The sequence below is a fragment of the Cryptomeria japonica genome, chromosome 6 (assembly GCF_030272615.1).
Source record: "Cryptomeria japonica chromosome 6, Sugi_1.0, whole genome shotgun sequence".
In the NCBI taxonomy this organism is placed as follows: domain Eukaryota; kingdom Viridiplantae; phylum Streptophyta; class Pinopsida; order Cupressales; family Cupressaceae; genus Cryptomeria; species Cryptomeria japonica.
In genome coordinates this window covers 334623296-334645578 of record NC_081410.1, presented here as the reverse complement: position 1 = coordinate 334645578, position 22283 = coordinate 334623296, and the positions used below count along the sequence as shown (strand labels likewise).

The 22283-nt window shown below is 37.8% G+C and overlaps 1 protein-coding gene across 2 annotated transcripts in view; it reads left to right on the top strand.

Annotated features, from left to right (window-relative positions):
* LOC131044238 (mitotic checkpoint serine/threonine-protein kinase BUB1) overlaps nucleotides 1–22283 on the top strand; it is a 159078-nt gene that overhangs the window by 124119 nt on the left and 12676 nt on the right. The gene's annotated exons all lie outside the window — the stretch shown is intronic.

The following is a 22283-nucleotide window of genomic DNA, read 5'->3' as shown; positions in this document are numbered from 1 at the left end:
TCTATTAAATTTCCACAATCCATGATAGTAAGGAAAACAATTTCTAGATTTGATTGTGTGCAAGATTTTTAATCATCAATGCTTTGGATCACACTTCGTGATCCATCATCAGGATGAATGAGAGTTTCGTCTCCTTGAACCCTCATTCATCCTGATGATGGATCACAGAGTGTGATCCAAAATATTGATTAAAAATCTTGCACACAATCAAGATCCAAAAACTATTTTCCTTATGGCTTGTTAGTGTCGTGTCAATATTCATATTTGTAATAACTTACAAACATTTATATTTTTTGAAAAATTCATTGCTTGATTTAAGATTATTATTGAATGCAAAAATTTACTAGTGGTTCATTGAATTTAATAAAAGCACTTGTTAGTTCACTAGTTTCTTATTCAATTGTGAATGTGTAGAAAAATATAGAATGTTTTTGTCATGCAAGATGGTGCATTATATTAGCTATCTATATTAGTCATACAAAATGTCTATTTTTATTGTTTTCAAGATTATTATTCGAGCACTTGTTAGTTTACTAGGTTCTTACTTAGTTGTGAATGTGTAAAAATTATAGAATGTTTTTGTCATGCAAGATGGTGCATTATGTTTGCTATCGATATTAGTCATACAAAATGACTTTTCAAGATTATTAAGTATTATCTTTAGTAACTTTAGGTCAAGATAGATATGCATTAGTACAATAAAGGCTTTTTTTTTAAGATTAACTAGTGGAGGATTCTATTGGGGTACATAACCAGGAAAAGCATACAAAAAGCGATACAAAATATAAGAGTAGATAATGATCACAATAATCAACTATAAAGCATCAATACAAAGCTCAATGTTTATGCTTATAGCCTTTTCCATGATGCAAAAAGCTACAACATGGCAACTATTAGGTCCCAAAAGCACCGTTGCAAATTCTAGGCTTTTCTCCACCTTCAATGCCAAAGGTTTGTTTTCAAGAAGGTAAATAGAGGCTCATCAACAAATTGGGGACAATTAAAGGCTAATAATTAGAGTGGGTAATCTCTCCTACTCTTTGAGTTCAACTTAATGTCAAGAGGCTGTTCCTAGACATATGCCTTAATAGGCATTCAAATCAAACAAAACAAACAAATAAAAAAAATAATAGTTTTATCCATATTGCAGACCTGATCCCTATAAGTATCACTAGGTCAAGAGTAACTAGTTGCAATGATCTCTATATAATTGATAACACTTTGTTCATGCACCTACATACATCAGCTTCATTATAATCCATTAAGATGTTTTCATTGATCACCTCTTACATAATGACAAGCTGCAGTAATGCATTAATTTATAATAATGAACCATAAATAGTTTGCGAAACCTAATCCAAGCTTAATCTATTCCTATAGCTAATAGGTAGAAGATGATTTAAATGGAAGATTGATTGGTCCTTCACCAAGGTGGACCAATGCCTATTCCATTGGGCAACACAATCATGAAGAACAAAGATGAAAGAAATGTAGTCGGCCATAGCATCCGTAGAACTAGATTTACATTAAAATGAAAACAAGAGATTACATCAAATGTGATGGACATACTTAGTAATCCATCTTGGAACTACAAACAACGAATATACAATAAAACAAAAATCATTACAATGCATTCATAATCCATTAGACGTTGTGATTCCCCCAATTCACTCATAATGCATTATAAGTTGTGACACTTCATCTAACCCTATTACATTTGCACTAGCAAATGTGGAGAAAGAAAGCACACAACTGTGACTATACACTTCTTTGAATCACTACAAATCACCATGGAGACATACCATGACAAGCAAATGTGCAATACAAAACCCCTACTTTGCAAAGCATGATATATTTGTCATTTGTAGTTCAGACAATAGCAGCAAAAATCATTTTGGAAAAAAATCAGCAAACCAAAAGTATAAGATTTTTTGAAAAAATCGGATTTAAAAAAATAAAATAAAATAGAAAATTGTAGAAAAAGAGAAAAACAATTTTTTTTTATAACTTAGGGCATTTCCTTAGCATAGAGATATAGAGAGCAAATAAAATATAGACTTTAACTCTTGAATTGTTGAAATTAATTTTTTGTTGTTTGTATTCATATTACTGATTACTTAGGCAAATATTCAGTTGAAATAGTTGTCTAAGTCTGAGATCAAATATTAGTCAAGTCTATGAAGTAACTGAGATCAAAACTTAATATACAACATTCCAGCTACTATTAGGAATTTAGTAAAAGTGGAAGCCATTTTGAAGTGATTCAAGGATTTCATTGTGATTGAGGCAAGGAGTTTGGTAGGGTTTGTTCATTATTTTGAAAGCTTATCAAATCATATTCCACAATTGGATTGCTTCTAGGGGAAAAAAATGGCAAACCAAAAGTAAAAGATTTTTTGAAAAAATGGGTAAAAAATTGGATTTAAAAAAAACATGAAAAATCGTAGAAAAATAGATACAAACTACTTTTTGTTTTAAAACTTAAGGGCATTTCCATAGCATAGAGATATAGAGAGTAAATAAAATGAGTTTAACCCATGAATTGTAGAAATAGGTTTTGTTGTTTATATTCATATTGCTGATTATATAGGCAAATGTTCAGTTAACTTTTTAATAGGTCTTTCACCAAATACGCCAAATGGTTGTCTAAGTCTGAAATCAAAGATTAGCTAAATCTAAGAAGTAGCTGAGATCGGAATTTATCAGACAACGATCTTGCTATTGTTATGAATTTAGTAAAAGTGGAATCCATTTTGAAGTGATCCAAGACTTTCATTTGTGATCGAGACAAGGAATTTTCTAGGGGTAGTTCAATATTTGAAAAAGCTTATGAAATCATATTCCACAGTTGCAATGCTTTATATTGCTTGATGGAAATTGGTAAGTCTTTTATATGGGGTAGAATTCAACAAAGGGAATTTGTTTAGTTGAAGTAAAAGATTAGCAAGCCATTGGTTTTGGCAATACCTAGCTTGCAACTACTAGTTTAGGTAGAGAAATTTTTTAATGATTGTGTTGGAGTCTGTTTTAATGCAAGTATGTTAGCTAGTTTGTTGTCATTCAGATTCATCTCATTGAGCACTTTGGATATATTGCTCACATAATGAATAGTATGTCCGTGTTTTAGCAAAAAATAACTATATCAAATATAAATTAAAAATTATCTATCTATATCTGTATATATTATATGTCTTCAGATGTTTAGTGTTGTGGTAGAAACACTCCATTGGTGAGGCAGCCACCAAGGTTCAAACCCTTGCTAGGCTATTGAGTTCGTAGGCCTTCTGCCTTCATTGGGCCATTGATTTCGCGGGTTTGAACAAGTGAAGTGTGGGGAATGATGACCCCCTAGAAATGGCCTCGTGGGAAGAGATCCTCTGTAAGTGGTATCTTTGGGATTAGACCAAGCTAAAAACCCGTGTTTCCTCCATCAAAAAAATACATATATTATATATAAAATTGAATATGTACATTATAAATTTTACATTATTTTTAATTTATAGTTTATTATATAACTATTAATATATATTCATAGTTTATAATAGTTTAAATTATAAAACTACTTTATAGGATTAATTATAAACTATGTGGGTTCGCTCCTTCCCCATCAAAGTGCCATATATAATAGTGCATGATAGTATTAATTTTAAAGCTAGTGTACAATATTAATAATATACTTGTTTGCAACGGAATTCATGGGGCGGGGTGTGGAAAGAGCTTGAGTCATATCGAAGCCGCGATTTAGAGCAGATTTGTCAGTTGCTTCTACACTATCTCATGTGCCCCGCATTTTTTAGGATGATTGAGGCCCTTTCAAATTCGGTTGATAACCGCCATTGCTCCTCCCACTTCTTTACTTGGGGATTTTCAAAGGTTAGAAAGAACACTAAGGGACAAAATAACAAACTATCTCAATGTTCATTCCACATTGACTCTATTTCCGTCTTGGATCAGCCCTATTTTTGAGCAATTTAGTAATTTCATGAGTTTTTCTAGGGTTTTGCGAGTTTTATGTTTTTTTTTCACTTTTTTTGCCATTTTTTGGGTTATTAACATGATTTTAATGCGATTTAAAATAAATAAATTGGGTTAATGATTTTTTTGTGAATTGGGATTTTATCAAGGAATAAATCAATTGGCTTCAAGATTCGGGATTAATTGGGTATAATCGCGAATTTTGGTAGACTATTGCTTCTTTGGTTTAGACTAACAAAGTTTAATTCCCTAGAATAACTTGGAAACTATCATTAACTAGAAGATTGGTTCAAAGAACAACCCTTTTTATGATTAGTCAATTGGTATGTAAAGGTCTCTTGTTGTGATGCTCAACCTGCAATAAAAAGCCTCAAGATGGTAAAATTGTGATTTCTTGAAGAAACCCATCACTCTTTGGTTGTAGTTGTCATTCCTTTAACATTCTTGTGCGAAAACGTGTGAAAAATTGCATGCAAATGTCAAAATCCATGTTTGAGGCATGGGAGAACATAAACAAGCATGTACATTCTCTTTAGATGTATGTTGCCTTTGGATTTGATGTGTTAGGGCCTAGTTGAGCTAGAAAACAAAAGCTGTCACACTGCTATGGAGGTAAAGCAATTCTAGTGGGATGAGGGTCTCTATCAAGAGAATTCCCCAACCATGTGGGAGATTTTGGCCACTATGAATAGGCTTCCAAGTTGTAGTGATGTTCTATTTTTTTTCTTCTTGATAATTAGGAACAATGCAAATAGGAGACATTGCAAGAGATAGCCGAAGGTGATTGCCACATCATGCCAAATGGATTGCCATCATTCAGAAGTAGAAGACTAGCATGGGTTTGGGGGAATCAATCACGTCCTCTATTTTGAGGTGATCCATGAGAGCCTCATCTAGAACTAACATTATGACTTTGTCCTAAACAACATCTACATGGAGAGAAAGCATCTGTACTAGTAGGTGATGGTGGTAGATGAAGAGTAGTACATAAAGCATTAGCCCAATGCTCAGTAAAAGTTTGCAAGTGAGAATTCAAAGAAGCTTCATTAGCATAAATCTGAATTGGTAGCATACATTGGAGCATAGCATGGCTTTCGTCTACTTCGAAAAGTGAACATCCACAACCACTCTAGAAAATAGAACAACTTTCCTATCTTATCATGTACTAAATAAAATTTTCACTTTGAAATAATGCTAGTCAAAACCAAAAGAGATGCTTGAACATTTCAGGATGCCCACAAAAAGGACAAATAGGAGTGAAAAGACCTAGATGGATAAGATGAGATCTAATGGGAAAACTCTATAAAGGAGATAACAAGCGAAAAGAGGCAGTTTTAGTTCCAATATGGTAGGCCAAACCGTTTGAAACTTGTAGTACCATTGAATGGTAGTGGATTGAAGATTTCACTTGTTATTGAGTTTTTGAACCATGGGTGGGTAACAAGAAGGCCATGAATAATCTTGATGAGGCTAACAATTTCTAGGAATGTCTAGATGTTAGTTCTGATCATTGTAGTAGGGTTTGGTCCATCTAATTCCAACCTTGTGAATTATTTCTAGAGGAATTAACTCCACACTGAAAAGATTTAAATTTTACAATGTTGATTGTCAAGTTTGTATTTAGCTTTATAATGCTTAGTGAATTTAAAAAAGATGTTTGAGGCAAATCCCATGGTGAAAAAACTTCAAGGCATAAGCCTAGGAAACATTGGCAAGGGGCCTATCATGGTGGGTAATCACAAGAGACCACTGAAGAGATTGATGGTTGATGGAAATCCCAATTCTAGAATCATTCACATTCCAATAAGCCAAGGCAAATGGCTTCCCAAGCTTTCTAGATACTTTTGGCAACAAAATTTCTTTGAATTTGCATAGCCAAGGCCTTTCCGCACTTGTTTGTTATGTGGAGTGCTAAAAGCGATACAATGCCAAAAGAATTTTTTGGGCTTTATTGTTCTCTAGGGCTCTAATTTCACATTTGGTACCTCTTGTGACGTTTTCAAACATCACCCCATTGAAAATGTGAACCCCCTACTTTTTAGTCCCTCCTAGTCTTTTGGCTTTCGGTTTTGGGGTCTTTTTGCAGTAGTCTCGTCAGTCTCGTCCAGTTCTGCAAGTGTGTGGGTTTAATTTTGCTTTTCATTTGAGCAATTTTGGCTAAGTCTAGGGCTTGTTTTGATTGTTTTAGGGTTTCTTGCCTTCATTCCTAGATTTTAGGGATTTTTTAGGGTTTTGAGAAAACCGAATGTTGCACTGCAATCTGGACCCTTCAAAGAACCTCCTAGTGAAATTTGAGCGAATTCCGAGTAACTTTCTATTTTTAGAAAGTTCCTATTTTTAGGGATTTCATTGCCTCCTGGATCGGTCTAATTTTGCCAAAAATCAAACTTACCATTTTTAGTAATTTTCCATTTTTAGAAAGTGTCCCTGCATCCTGTTTTACTCTAATGCTGACAGTTTGAAAAAGTTTCTATTTTTGGTAAGTCTACTTGTGGTAGGTCCTTGCAGGCTGACACTGAAGACCAGATATGCATGATCATTTCTAAATCCAGAAAGTCAAAGAGTAGGCAGAGTGATCAAAATTTGGCGTTGTGTGGATATTCAGTCCAGGAATGGAAAGCTTGAAAATCACAAGTCCGGAAAATCACTTCAAACTCCATGTGCCATGGAATTCATGAAATTACGTAAAAGCCAAGACCAGGTCAAGATTCCGCCCAAGGAGTCAGGAGGGTGCCAAAATCCATGTGCCATGGAATTCATGAAATTACGTAAAATCCAAGACTAGATCAAAATTCCGCCCAAGAAGTCAAGAGGGCACCAAAATCCATGTGCCATGGAATTCATGAAATTACGTAAAATCCAAGACCGGGTCAAAATTCCGCCCAAGGAGTCAGGAGGGCGCCAAAATCCATGTGCCATGGACTTCATGAAATTACGTAAAATCCTAGACCAGGTCGAAATTCCGTCCAAGGAGTCAGGAGGGCGCTAAAATCCATGTGCCATGGAATTCATGAAATTACGTAAAACCAAGACTAGGTCAAAATTCCGTCCAAGGACTCAGGAAGGCGCCAAAATCCATGTGGCATGGAATTCGTGAAACGACGTAAAATCCATCACCAGGTGAATTCCATGCCCAAGAGTGGAAATTTTCCAAGGCAAAGGGGAATTTGGAGGTCAGGAAGGGAATGAAAAAGCAAAAAATTCCCTTCAATAAAAATTATGAAAAATTTATTTTTAGACACCAAATCTCATCAAAATTTGAAAATTTTTGCAAGTTTGGACTCGTGAGAGAATTTTCTCTCTCTTGAACTTGGATCCTAAATTTTAGGAAAGTTCCTAAAAAATAGATGTGAAAAATTGGTCAAAAAGCTCCCCGCGAACATGATGAATTCAAAGAGCACAAAAAATTCCTTCCTTAAGGAACATATTTCCATAATTTCTTCTCCAGTTCCAAAATGTGTCCTAGGTTGGAAGCAATAGGTAAAAGTCAAGGTTCAGGAATAAAGGTTCAAAATTCAAAACATTCCTTCCTCAGGGAAGAATTACACTCGAGAAGAAGAAATTTCAGGAAGATGAGAATTTGGCTAAGTGTTGGAAATTCCTTCCTTCATGACAGAATTCTAGGAAAGTTGAAAAATTGACTAGTGTTGGAAATTCCTTCCTTTAGGACAAAATTCTTGGAAAATGTGAAAATTTGGCTAAGTGTTGGAAATTCCTTCCTTCAGGACAAAATTCGTGGAAAAAGTGAAAAATTGACTAAGTGTTGGAAATTCCTTCCTTCGGGGTATAGTTCTTGGAAATCATGAAAATTGGCTAAGGCATGAAGAATTACCTTCCTCAGGGGTAAGGAACAAATTTCTTTCCAAAGGAGATTTCCTTCACAACATGAATTCCACGCCGGGATGAATTGAAGTTGAAATTGTTTTTCCAAGGCAAGGGTGAATTGAACAAGAAATTTTCCCTTGGGTAAAATTTTTAAAAATCCATTTTTGGGCGTCAAAAATCATCCAAATTGCAAAACGATGATAGATTTGGAGTCGTGAGAGAATTTTCTCTCTCTTTGATCGAGGAACCCTGATTTAAAATTTTTCCTAAAAAATAGGAAATGTGCAGAATTGATGAAAATTCCTCTCCAAGAAAGGAAAATTCAAAATCTCAGGAAAATTCTTCCCAGATAAAGTTTTCTCTCCAAGGGTTTCTCGCCAAGTGGCAATCGGGTCAACGCATGAAGAATTAATGGAGCATCTTTTGCATGTAGTCATTACATTTAAGTCATTATGATAGATTCTTTTTGCATGCAACCGTCACGTTCAGGAGATGATGGTGCATTTATGGCATCATGGAGTGATTTTGCATGGAGGCATATTTATTGCATTTATGATTTATTGGGGGAGCTTGATGGATGATGGTGCATTCAATGCACAATGGATGCCATTTTTGGCAGGAATGTAATTAATTTTAGTGGGATGGAATTAATTGTGTATGGGCATAATGGATATTTATTGTTGATTCCCACCTTGTTGCATTATGTGTGGGGAATCTTTTAGGGAGAAACCCTAATTAGGGTTTTGCATGTAGCCAAGGCTTGAAGCCTATATAAAGGGGTGACCCCCCTCATTTGTAAAAGAGAGGGAGATTTGTATGAAATTGTTGTGATAAGTTTTGAGATAATAACAATGAAACATTCATCTCTGATGGTGTCCACTTAAGTTATTTTTCAAAGCTTGCATGGTTTCACCTTTCTTACATAGAGTAGAAGTAGAATAGTGCTTTGATTTCAATGGAAAACGTAATGGTGTTTGATGAATTTCCATGGTTCATACTTTTTGCATCTTGCTGATTGTAATTTGCAGTGTAAAGTTAGCCCGAGCCACCAAATTTGTGCTAAGTTCGATTGTGAATAGTCGTTTCGATTGCGTTGTGTTGGGTATTCAAATGCACTTTCTCAATGTGAAAATCCTTCAACATCCTCAGAAGATTGCACCGGTTCTTGTGGAGTTGTAGTTGAACTTGGTGAAGCAGAGCTTGGTTTATTTGGAATTTGTCCACCAGAGTACTATTCATTGATATCATTGCCCTTAGGAATTGATTTAGATCCTCTAACCCTTTCCCCTTTAGTTTCAGTTGATTTTGAAGCAAAAGCATCACAAATTTGCCATATTCGATGATGAAGTTCCAAGCGACAAAAAAGGAGTGAAAGAACGATTCAAATGTAAGTCCCCTTGGATTATCAGCATATCACATCCACCAACTAAGTCACGCCTGTAGCATAAAGGAACCTTGGAGTCAATTGTTTGAACTTTTTGCAATCTTAGCATGCAATTGTACTTTGATCAAGAGAGGATGAAGTGACCATTAGGCAACTTTATTCTGTGTTAGGCGCTGTCATAAAAAACACATCAACAATACCCAAAGTAAAGCCTTGCCAATGAGAGTCTATAAGTCCAAGTTCTCTAGAGTCATGTGGAAGGTAACAAAAGTACTACACAACTACCTTGTGAAACCCTTTTCCTTGTTTACAGGAAGCCTAAAGAAAGTCCTTTAATAATCTCTCTAGCTTTTGATCCGTTTTAGTGTAGTTGGTGCTACTTATGTCTAGTGTTCTTCCCATGATAAAAATTTGAATTGAGATGAAGTTTGGAATAAATATTACTTGGAAATGAGGAGCACACATAAAGTTAACTCAAAAACTGAAGATTAGTTGTCTTTTGAGGAACACAAGAAGAATTTATTAATGTGGAACACATTGCTAATCTTTGATTGGGCTATTTTTTGACATGTGATATCTCACTAGAAGAATTAGATTTGCTAGTTAGCAATTTTTTGTAGAACAATTAGTCAATTTTGGTAACATAAGTTTTTTAGATTCACCAAAAAATACATGCATCAATAATAAGTTGTTTACTTGGATTACAAATATCACTTGTTTTCTAAAGTATAAGCATTTGCGTGCCATTTTCCATGCTGTTGGGTACAATTGATGGCCGCACAAGAAGATGGAGTGCAAAGAGATATAAATGGTATCCTCAAACTTGCATATTCTCTAAGCAATGGACATGCTATAAATAATTAGGCAGGATAAGAGGCCTTTGTTAAAGATCTCAATCTGGTTGGAAGAGCTGGATTACCAAATTCGATGTTGAAAAATTCATGATTTGCAACTTGGAGGAATTGTTCCTCACCAGTCAACTTTTGAGATCATCTCCTTTATCCATGGTTCACAAAGAATGATGTTGGGCTGTAGAGTGTTTAGCCAATAGTGGCTGAATTTTGGAAGGTAAGCAATGTTACTAAATTGATTATAGAGCCACGGGATCTGTCAATGGAAATTACAATTGTGGCAGACTCATTTAGGAGAGCAGAAATTTGGAATCCCTTCTCATTGTTGGACAGTATGTTAACCATTTAAAAAATCACAAGCTGCAATTCTTGGACTCAGTCACTCAGCTGCATGTTTGCAAGAAAATTACAGCTGTAGACATTAATATATATGGGCTAGAGTTCATTTAAATGATTCTCCTTGGGACTTGTTGCCGGGTGTTTTGTGATCACACCAACATAGTATAAAGTTTTCCAACGGTCACTTTATCCTCTCTTGATCAAAATCAGATGTATGCTAAGAGTGCAGGAAGATCATACATTGACGCCAAGGTTCCAACTGCACACTAGCAACTTTCTAATGGATATAGGCTCGTTTGGCTTTGATGTTTGTTGGTAATCCAAGGGGACTTACGTTTGGATCATTCTTTCACTTCTTTGTTGTGGCTGGAACTTTATCATCGGATATAGCAATTTTGTGATGCTTTTGCTTCAAACGAACTAAACTGGAATGAATTGAATTTAGAGGGGAAAGGGTTTAGGAAGACGAAGGTAAATCTAAGACCTCAATAGATAGCAATGCTTCAGATGACACTTCAATTCACCACTAGAAGACAACTACATCAAGCGGGTGCAATCTTCAGAGGTTGTGTTTGAAAGACTTTTAAACCACAGATGAACACCATTAGAGAACAATGTTCACCTAATAATTTAGATTAAGCGCACATGCACAAAAGCTCAGTCCAACCTTGCACTGTCAATAGAAAGAATCTATTACCAAAAGGTATGGGCAAGTAATCTTCACCTTAAAACATTGCAATCAACTTTGTTCATCTAACTGGTTGGAAAATAAAATTCTACTCCAAGTGAGTAAGGTGAAACCATGCAAGTTCTAAAAAATAACTTAGCTGAACACCATCAAAGAACAATGTATCACTGTTTATTACCCCCCCCCCCCATTTTACAAATGAAGGGGTGAACCCCTTTTATAGGCCTACAAGAGGTAAATGGACGGTCGAGATTACAAACCAATTAATGGCTAAGATTAACATGCAATACCCTAATTAGGGTTTGACCAATAAATTCCCAAATACATGACGCCCAAGTAGTGGGGAGAGTCATTAATGAGGAATCTTGCCCACTTTACATTATTATCCTTTGCATTCAAAATGGTACCCATAATACATTAAATGCACCACTACATCCAAAATCACCCAACATGCAATAAATGAGCCATCACTTCCTGGAATATGGTAGCCGCCATGCATTAAGTATGCCACTACCCGGTCAAACATTCCCAGCAATGAATGTGCCACCGTGCTGTCATGCAATTAGAAGATTGTCGCAATGCAAATGGATCCCACCGTCACAGGAACTTTTATAATTTTTTGGGTTGTGCTTCATTAATACAGAATATTCTCTTTGCGTGTCGCCAACTCATCCTTTACAAGAATCTTTCCATTTCGTGCTCACAAAAGACATTTTGGAAGATTTTCCTACCTCGGAAGAATTTTAACAATCTTTTCCACTTCTGAAGGATTCTTGCATGTCTGGAATTCTAGGAGAGAAAAAATCTTTCCCGAGAGATTTTTTTTTTGTCTTGAAGGAATTTTCTCGTATTCTCGTGCACAACTCTTCTTAAAGGAAGATTTTCCTAACCATTGACCATTTTCATGTTCAAGGAATTTTGTCTTGTCCCGAGTCCTAGAGAGAGAAAATCCTCTCTTAGCCAATTTTCTTCGTGCCTTGAAATTCTTTACCTTGGGTGCATTTCTTCCTTGAGGAAGGAATTTTTTGAATTTGGAACTTTTCTTCCTGAACCTTGATTTTCACGTCTTGCTTCCAACCTTTGGTGCTGTTTGAAGGTGGCGAAGGATTTCTTTGGAATTGACATTTTCCTTCTTGACCATGTTTTTGCATTTTCTACTTGTCTTGGAGGAAGGAAATTCTTCATGCCTTAGCCAAATTTTATTATTTCCAAAAATTTTGTCTTGAGGGAAGGAATTTCCAACACTTAGTCAATTTTTTACTTTCTTGGAATTCTTCAACCTGGGCGAATTTCTTCCTTGAGGAAGGAGTTTTCTTGAATTCTTGATATTTAACTCCTTGAGTCCTGAATTTCACATCAATTGTGTCTGGGTGCTATTTGTCACTGGAGGAGGAATTAATGATTTTCTTGCTTTTCCTCCTCTTCACTTTGGTGCTCCATCTCAGTCTTGGGCGCCATCTTGCCTTGATGGAGCCTTGGAGGAAAATTCCTCCTCTGCCCTTATTTGGTGCTCATCACCTTGCTGGGGTGGGATTTCTATCTCTTGAAGCAATTTCACACTTGGAAGGAAATTCCTTCCTTACCTCTATGTGGCGCTCTACCCTCAATTTGGGCGCTAGATTCACTTGGTGCAAGAATTTGAAAAAAACTTGAATTTCTTGAATTATTTCCCCTTGCTTTGAATTCCATTTTCAATTTTATCCTTGGGAAGAAATTTTATATTGATGGAGGATTTTGAACTGTGCAAGAATTTGTCTTTGGAGTAGGAAATCTTCCTCTTCCTCACTTTGGCACTCCTTTCCTGAATAGGGCGCCATTTGACAATGAAGGAGGAATTATGACATGGAGGGAAAAATCCTCAACAACATGCTTTTAGCGCTCCTTCCTGATCTTGAGCGCTATTCAACTATAGAGGAGGAATTTCTCGTTTGGGAGGAAATTCCTCCTGATCCCCATTTTGACGCCTATACCTCAGTTAGACCGCCATTTTGCCTTGATGTAGGAATTCATATCTTGGAGGAAAATTCCTCCACAACCTTGTTTAGGCGCTCACCATCTGTCTAGAGCACTATTTTGACTAGGAGGATTCCTAACTTTTCATTCTTTTCTTCCATGATGCCATTTTGGTGCCCTCTCCCTCTACTTGGGCAGATTTTCACTATGGAGGAGGAATTTTGCCTTTTGAGAATTTTCCTCCTATACCCCTATTTGGCGCCCATGTTGAAGCAGTCACCGGTGAGGAGGGACTTCAAAGAGATCAATCCGGACCGGTCAGCAAGAGTAAACACAATGGAAACACAAAGATATGATGGAGGCAATGCAGAACAAATTGATTTATTGCATGAAATTTGATTTCATCCAACCGGTAACAACCGGGTTACAACATACCGGCTCACAAGCCTGGTAGAATAGGTCACAACCGAGACCTTGAACCTTATGATCTATCTCCTACGCACAGTCTAGCTACTTGATTATCTCCTTGATTGATTACATTCTAATGCCTAATTACAAATATATATATTGATCCAAAGCATCCAGTCGGCCCAAAAGGGATCAAAACCCGAAGAACAAGACCTAATGTGCAAAATAATCAAGGTCGACCTCCGCCAAGAGATTCCTTCGGAAAATCCAAATTGTGAAACGTAGATCGCGGGAAAAGGTAGGCCACACGCCAAGGAACATTGAAATCAACGCCCAAGGCTCTGCAAGCTTCAGAATGGGTTCTGGAAGATCACCAGAATAGGTCTAGTCAACCGGTAACAAAGAACTATCAATCCGGTAACAAGAAAATGTCATTGAAACCGGTAGCGATATCTTGCTGGAAAGTGATCCAAATGCAATGTGGTTTGAAAGCAAGAAAGATGATCAAGTCTTCAAGTAGAATCCAACTCCACAGGATCCGGTGAGCCAAAACCGGGACACACAGAAAGGAAAATTGAAATTGCAAACAGAAAGCAAAACAAAAAGGAAAATGTTTTTGGTTGATGCAAGATTGCTGTGAACTGGGGATGCTCTTGCATCAGACATCCGGGGTTAATGAAAAAGTGAGCCTCTCACTTTGCTAGGGTCAGAGGGAAACCAAGGCGGTCTACCTCTGCATGAGAAATCCAAGATGAATCTTCAACTAGTCTGTCCTTCCACTTCACAAGATATTCCTTATACTTACTGCTCTGGGTACTACGCCCAATCCTATTGTCCAAAATCTCTTCAATCTGATCCGGTTCCTTTCGGGGCAATTGTTCTTCCAAGTTTGTGTTGACGTGTATTTTGTACACTATCAAACACAGAATAAAATACCTAAAGGTACCTTATCCTCTCTTGAGTAAACCCTCCGAATGCTGAAGATGTCGCGAAAAGGATCAATCGGGATGACTTCAAGGTTCTTGTATGTAGGGTCTCTACGTGTGGATAAGCTCTCTGTGGTATGATGTGATTTGCTGGAATCACAAGGGGACTTACATTTGATGATTGAACTTCTGATTTGCTTTGAATATTGCTGGAACACAGGATTTCACTAGCTTTGATTTGAAAAAAAGGAAAAAAGATGAGGGCGAGGAAAAGATCTAATCCGAACACTAAGAATGTAAGAGCAATGAATGATCTTTGATGAAATTCTAACTAAGTCTTGTTTTGACATCGCTGGACCATCTCCACAAGGCTAGTGCGATCTTCGAAGGAAAGCTTTATAATGTTCAAATCATCACTGCAGGCATAGACACTATCAGGTTGATGCATATCAATGAAGAAGCGATAATTGAAGTTAGGCTTAAGTTGAACGATTCCAGTTGACTACGCAAGGCAAGTCTGCAATCAACAAACTGCTAGTAGTATGGATATATGAATTCCACCATCAATCAAGCACATTTCTCCCACTCATCTAATAACATGAAATCAAACATGAGAAGTATAAAGACCATGCAAATTGTCGAATCGACCCATAAATTTCACCATTTCTTCAATGAAGTTACAAGTCTTTTACAACAATGTCTTGGCAACAATCTTTGCCTTCTCTCTCTACTCTACTCTAATTGCTATTCTAATACTTCCAACTGCTTACTAACTATTCTGACTCTCTCTAAATTGCCTTTACAAAATGAAATGCCAGGGCTTATATAGTGCCCTCAATACAATTCGATGGCTTAGATCAATTCGAGATCAATGGCCAAGATTCAACAATGAAAACCCTAATTAGGGTTTGTTACAACCATTACATAACATTTAATGCTTGACCAATGATAAAATTGTATTGCTTGGACACATGTCCTCTCTAGAAAATTCCACCAATGGATAGCTGGGGTAGGTACATCGGAGTTTGTGCCACCTTCCATGAGTTAGGTACATTGAATCTAGAAATGCTGAGGTGGACCACACTGACTGGAGAAGTGATGACTAGGATGCCACCTTGTCTGACACTTGTAACTTGGTAAATATTCAACTTGATGTTGTTGAGAAGCTAGCTTTAATTAATTCATCTGGAACTATCTCCTTCTTCAACGAACCCTTGTTCTAACTTCTTGTGTCCTTGATGTGCAGGATGATTGATGTACCTCGCCTTGGAATACTGGATTGGAGAAGTCGCCCTTGATGACGTTGGTCCAAAGAAGGCCATCCTTGTCGATGCTAGGCTGGAGGAGGTCGCCCTTGTCAATGCTAGGCTGGATCGAAGAAGGTCGTCCTTGTCCTTGCTTGATCGTCCTTGAGGAGAGTCTTCCGACTTGTAGATCTTTCGAGCGTGGGAGTCGCCATCTTGATACCTACACAACATTTCAAAATTAGTAATATATCTTGAAATCTAAAAATTAAACTTTAAAAGGAAGATTCAAGATTTTAAGTAGGAAACTTCATGATAAATCTTGAGTTATCATTTCCTAATTAACCATGTAATACTTAGATTTTTCCAAAAAATGTCTAAAAAATCAAACCTTGAACAAGGGTGTCAAGATGATTTTGCCATACCTCCTCTTGAGAATTAACTCTAAGAAATGATGCAAAAATAGGAGAATTCGCTAGGCAAAATGTAGATCAAGACTCCCTTTAGCAAAATGGGCCCCCTTTAGCTTGGAAAAGGACTCCATCTTCCACTAGCTTCTTCAAGATCTGGAAATTCGCCTTCAAATGTCTTCAAAATCTGGAAATTATCCTCCAATCTAGCAAGAAATATGCCTCTCCAATAGCCTTCAAGATGAATTTCGCCTTCCTTAGTCTCCACACTTGGTAGAAATTCGCTCCACACAAGCTAGATTTCGCACCTCCTCTTTGCCCTCCAAATCGCACTTGGAATAATGAATGATTTGAATAATGAAAAAAACACCTCCAATATATAGAGCGCTCACCTTCCACTTACCCATGAGGCCGACCTTGCAAATAAAGGCAAAAAAATAAATAAAATTAAAAAAGAAGAGGCCGACTTGATAAAATGAATAAAAATGATACCCCAAGCGCTCCCTTTTTAATTTCAATTTCACAAAAATTAATTTTAAATGCCTTTATAATAAAAATTTCAATTTTCTAAGGCTCAAAATTAATTTATTAAATGCCAATTTGTTTTTTATTTAATGCCAATTTAATTTTAATTTTTTAAAATATTTCGAAGCCTTTGGAAGAAGACTTTTTCATCGTTGCACAATCTTGCCTTAGCGTGGTTTTGGAGGAACATTATTGGTTTTACAAAAATCGCCCTAGTCCCTTGGAGAGGGACAGGAGTGCCTTTGCAACTTGGGTTGAATTTTTCCTTTGTAGGCCACTCAAGTTATATTCAACGAATAAAACACACTTCCCTTGACCTCTTCAAATCGCGAAATCACTTAAATCTTGCAAGGATAATGCAAATTTGGAATTCAAGCTCCGGTCCTTCAGTGAGGGACGGGAGCACTTTTTCATTTTTAAGCCAATTCGTCCTTTGCTAGTCTTCCAAATTATCTTCAATGGATGAATCTTGCCCTCTTTCATTCATTTCAATCATGCAACTTGCCTTGCCTTTGCAAGAAATTTGTATTTTTAGAAAAGAGGGACGGTCCTTCAGTGAGGGACGGGAGCATTTTTGGAAAAGTGGGACGGTCCTTCAGTGAGGGACGGGAGCACTTTTGACATCTTGGCGTACCCTTTTGTTCTTTAAATCTCTCAATTGCATCTAAGGCATAAAACATCCTTCGTCCTTCCCATCCAAGTCAAGTTTTGCCATAAAATATCAAAGAAATAGGAGAAACTTGAAAAAGTGGCACGGTCCTTCAGTGAGGGACGGGAGCACTTTTTGTCATTTGGGTTGATTTACTCCTTTGTAGTTTGCTTAAATTATATTCAATGGACAAAACATGCCCTCCTTGATCTCTTCCAATCATAAAATTGTCCTGATCCTGCAAGAACAGTGCAAATTTGAAAATCAAGCTCCGATCCTTCAGTGAGGGACAGGAGCGAATTTTGTCCTCAAGGCCAAATCGCTACAATTTTCATCTCAAATTTCCTTTGCTAGGGAAGATTTCACCTTACTTCATGCTATGAATAAAAGTTAATGTCCAAAAAAAGGTTTAAAATTGTGCATATAAAGAAAATCACTCTGGTTCTTCAGTGAGGGACAGGAGCGAATTTGACCTTCTAGGCAAAAAACTTCATCATTTCATTGTCTTGTCTCGATGCTCTATCATGCTCATTTCGTCCTTCATTGTGTCTTTGATGTTTCAATTTGACCAAACAAGGTCAGGAATGACTCAAATAAGCCATTTCGCCCTAGACCCTTGGTGAGGGACAGGAGCGCTTCGCCTTGGTCCCTTGGAGAGGGACAGGAGCGAAATTCGCTCTGGATCCTCAGTGAAGGACAGGAGCGAAAATTGACTTTTCAAACTCTCTATCAGGATAATTTTTATGGAGTATAAGTGACATTTCCTTCTATCTTTCTTCTTTGTGACATTTCCTTCTATCTTTCTTCTTTCTTTCTTATACTTTAAGTTATATTCCATATATACTTTCAGGATGTTTGAGAGTGGTTTCAGACCTCCAGGAGTTATATTGCAAAATCTAGTTTTTTGAGGTTTTTCAGTTTCCAGACTTAGTCAAATTTCAGGATCAAGACATTCCAGACTTAGCCAAATTTCAGGATCAGGACTTTCAGACTTAGCCAAATTTCAGGATCAGGACTTCACTCAAGCCGGACTTGCTATCCTATTGATCTCCCCGACAACACTAAAAAATGCAAAGGCTAACTAACAAAACCCTAAAAGACCAAAAAAACAAACCCAAAAAAGCAAAAAAAAACATGGGTCCCCATTTGCAATGGGGCGATGTGTGAAAACGTCACAACAGTCTGCAACACTATCCTCTCTGAATTCTGGTTCATGGTACTCATGAAGATCGACAATGTTGAATATAGGTGAAATACTTAGACTATTTGATAGCTCCATTGCATATGCATTTACAGAATTGAACTTCCTCAAAATCTTACAGGGTCCAAACTTCTTCATTTGCAACTTGTTATAAGTTCCAATTGGGAATCTCTCTTTTCTCAGATATACCATCACTTCATCGGCAACTTCAAATTCCTTATGTCTCCTCTTCTCATCTGCCTTTTCCTTATACTTGTTGTTCATGTCTTCCAAATTGAAAGATCCCTGATGGATCTTTTAAGCTGACAGGCTGTAATTTTTAATTATTTGTTTTAAAATAATTTCTTCCTGTTTATTAAATGATTTTTCAGAGAGAGACAGAAGTTGCAGAAAGGTTGTGTCTTTTGTTTTTGTTTGTATTTTTCCAGATATAGGTAAACAATGAATAACAACAGCAGCAAATATGAAATAGGTTGGAAAATAATGTGCAATAATATAATATTCAGCCAATCCAGAATAGCTACAAATCGTACCAGGCAAAATACATAAATGATATGCCAACAAAGTATAACCAAAATAATGTTGCCGGATGCAAGAAAGACCATTTACGCACAATGAAAAGAGATGGCTGATGAATACCAATCAGTAATCCACGTGCCAGCTGGAAGGAGGCCGTACGGCTGCTGCAGTCACGTCCAGGCAGCCTGACCAGAAGAAGCCAAAATCCCCTTATTACTCCAATTAGCTATATAAATAGCTTTATTTAATTAATAAGACGCTAACTTAGGAAATATTAAAAATATATCCCAAATAGCCGTATAATGCTCATCTGACTCCACAAGTTTGAAACAGAGCCTGCCACTTGTCTGTGACTATTGTCGGAAATCATGGATCTTCGAGCAATCTTGTCCCTAAAATCTAGGGATGCTCCTAGAAGCTAGGAAACATACCCAAATCTTCTGAAACTGAACCCAAGGAATAGTCTCATGGTAACCCAACCTTGGGTACTGTCAAATCCTCCTAAATAGTAGGAATAGCCTCCACAAAAGAAGGAAATGCCTCCTAAAATTAAGGAACTGCTCCAAACTGGTCCACTACTGCCAGAATACCAAGTCCCAAACACTGTATAACCACACTGAGTCTCTATCCATCACTGTTAGCCTACAAGACCCCATAATAAGCTGACTCACATGTCTCTGCTAGACAGAGCTAAAGAGGGGACATGACAGTCCTCCCCTCTCGGAGATGCTTGCCCACAAGCAACTGTAATGCCGGATGTTGTAAAATGGCCTCACCCTCCCAAGTGGCATCCTCTATGGGAAGATCTCTCCAACGTACCAAATACTCACGAATCACCCTGCTTCTCAACCGCCGTTCCCTCACCTCAAGAATCTCCTCAGGAACCAAAGTCAATTTACCCTCCTCATCCATGGGGGGCAAATGGGGTGAAACTGTCATATGCTGTCCAAGGGCCTTTTTCAGGCAAGATACATGAAATGCATTACGAATTTTACTGCCTGGTGGTAACACAACCTCATAAGCAACCTCTCCAACTCGCCTGAGTACCCTGTATGGTCCATAAAAACGTGGTTTGAGCTTCTCAGCTCCCCCCCCTTTAAGGGTGCTTTGCCGGTATGGCTGCAAGCGCAAGAAAACCATGTCATCCACCTCAAATGCTCTCTCAATCCTATGCCGATCAACGTATATCTTTTGCCGATTCTGTGCATGCTGTAAATTCTCCCTGAGAGATCTCATGATACCCTGGTTCTCCTATAACCAATCCTGAGCCAAAGGAACTCTACTGTCACTCAGAGCTAAATCAATGAAGGATAATGCCTCATAGCCGTAGAGAGCTCTGAAAGGCGTCATACCAATGGACATATGGTGCATAATATTATAACAATACTCGCCAAAATACAACCAACGTACCCATGCCTTCTGCTGCCCTGACACATAGTTACGCAAATATCCCTCAACCCACTTATTGACTATTTCGGTCTGTCCATCTGTTTGAGGGTGGTAACTAGTACTAGGTGTCAAGTCAGTGCCTGCTAGCCTGAAAAGTTCCTGCCAAAAGGAACTCATGAATCTGCTGTCCCTATCACTCACTATGGTCTTGGGAAGACGATGGAGTCTAAACACCTCTTTGAAAAATAGCTCAGCCACCTGAGATGCTGTAAAATCAACTGCAATGGGAAAGAAGTGGCATATTTTGTTAGCCTATCCACGACCACATAGATACAATCCTTCCCTTGCACCCGAGGAAGACTTGTAATGAAGTCCATAGAAATCCCAGTCCACTTCTGTTCCGGTATAGGCAAGGGTTGTAACAACCCAGCAGGATAAGTATGCTTCGACTTGTTCTGTTGACAAGTCGTACACTCACGGACATGCCGCAAAACATCATCTTTGAGACCCTTCCAAGAGAATCTCTCTCGAACCGCTTTGTAAGTCTTAACATACCCTGGATGTCCTGCCGTAGGAGTATCATGGAAAGCATGCAAAATTTGTTCCTTCAATTGTGAACCCGGAACAAGATAAACCCTGCCCTTGTAATAGATAATATCATCTACCACACTGTATCTATCATCCACTATCAAACCATCCACGACCTCACAAGCATGCTGATTTTTGGAATACTCAACCAAAAGTTGAGCCTTCCAATTTGCTGAAATCTCGCTGAATGAACATAGGGCAGCAAGTGAGGGTTTCCTAGAGAGTGCATCAGCCACAGTATTATTCTTCCCCTTTATGAATTCGATATCGAAATCATAAGCCTGAATCTTGCTCACCCATTTTTGCTGTCGATCATTGAGCTTTGTCTGATCTAGGAAATATTTCAAATTGTTGTGGTCGGTTCTTACCACAAATTTGCTGCCAACAAGATATTGTCTGAATTTGGCTAAAGCATGCATAATAGCCAACATTTCCTTATCATAGGTAGAGTACAATCTCTCATTATCTCGCACATTCCGGCTCTCATAGGCAATGGGATGTCTGTTTTGCATCAACACAGCTCCTATGCCCAGACTTGAAGCATCACACTCTAGGACAAATGGCTGCGAGAAATCAGGTAATGCCAAAACTGGACAAGTGCTCATAACCTCCTTGAGTCTATCAAAGACTCCCTGTGCCTGTTCTATCCATCTGAACGCCCCTTTCTTTGTGAGATCTGTCAACGGTGCTGCCAACTGAGAGAAACCTCTCACAAATCTTCTGTAATAAGCACATAAACCAAGGAACCCACGTAACTTAGTAATGTTCTGAGGGCGGGGCCAATCTCGAATCACCTGAATCTTCTCCTCATGCACCTTCACCCCATCAACACTGATCACATGGCCCAAATATAAAACCTCCCTAAGTCCAAACTCACATTTGGATAACTTAGTAAATAGAGACTGGCTCTCCATAATGCTAAGTACCTCCTCAACATGTCTGAGATGGTCCTCCCAAGTACAACTGTAAATCAATATGTCGTCAAAGAACACTAGAATCGACTTCCTCAACTGCTTGTTGAAGATATGGTTCATACAGGACTGGAAAGTGGCCGGTGCATTGGTAAGGCCAAAAGGCATTACCAAAAACTCATAGTGCCCATAGTGACAACGGAAGGCAGTCTTGTGTACATCCTTTGCTCGTACACGTATCTGATGGTAACCTGAACGAAGATCAATCTTAGAGAAGTAGATAGCTCCAGAAAGCTCATCCAACAACTCATCAATGCATGGAATAGGGTATCTGTTCTTGATTGTCTTCTTGTTCAAGGCTATGTGATCTATATACATCCGTAGAGTCCCATCCTTCTTCTTAACAAGCACTACAGAAGAAGCAAAGGGGCTAGAACTAGGCCGAATGAAACCCATATCCAACAACTCATGAATAGTCTTCTCAATTTCATCCTTATA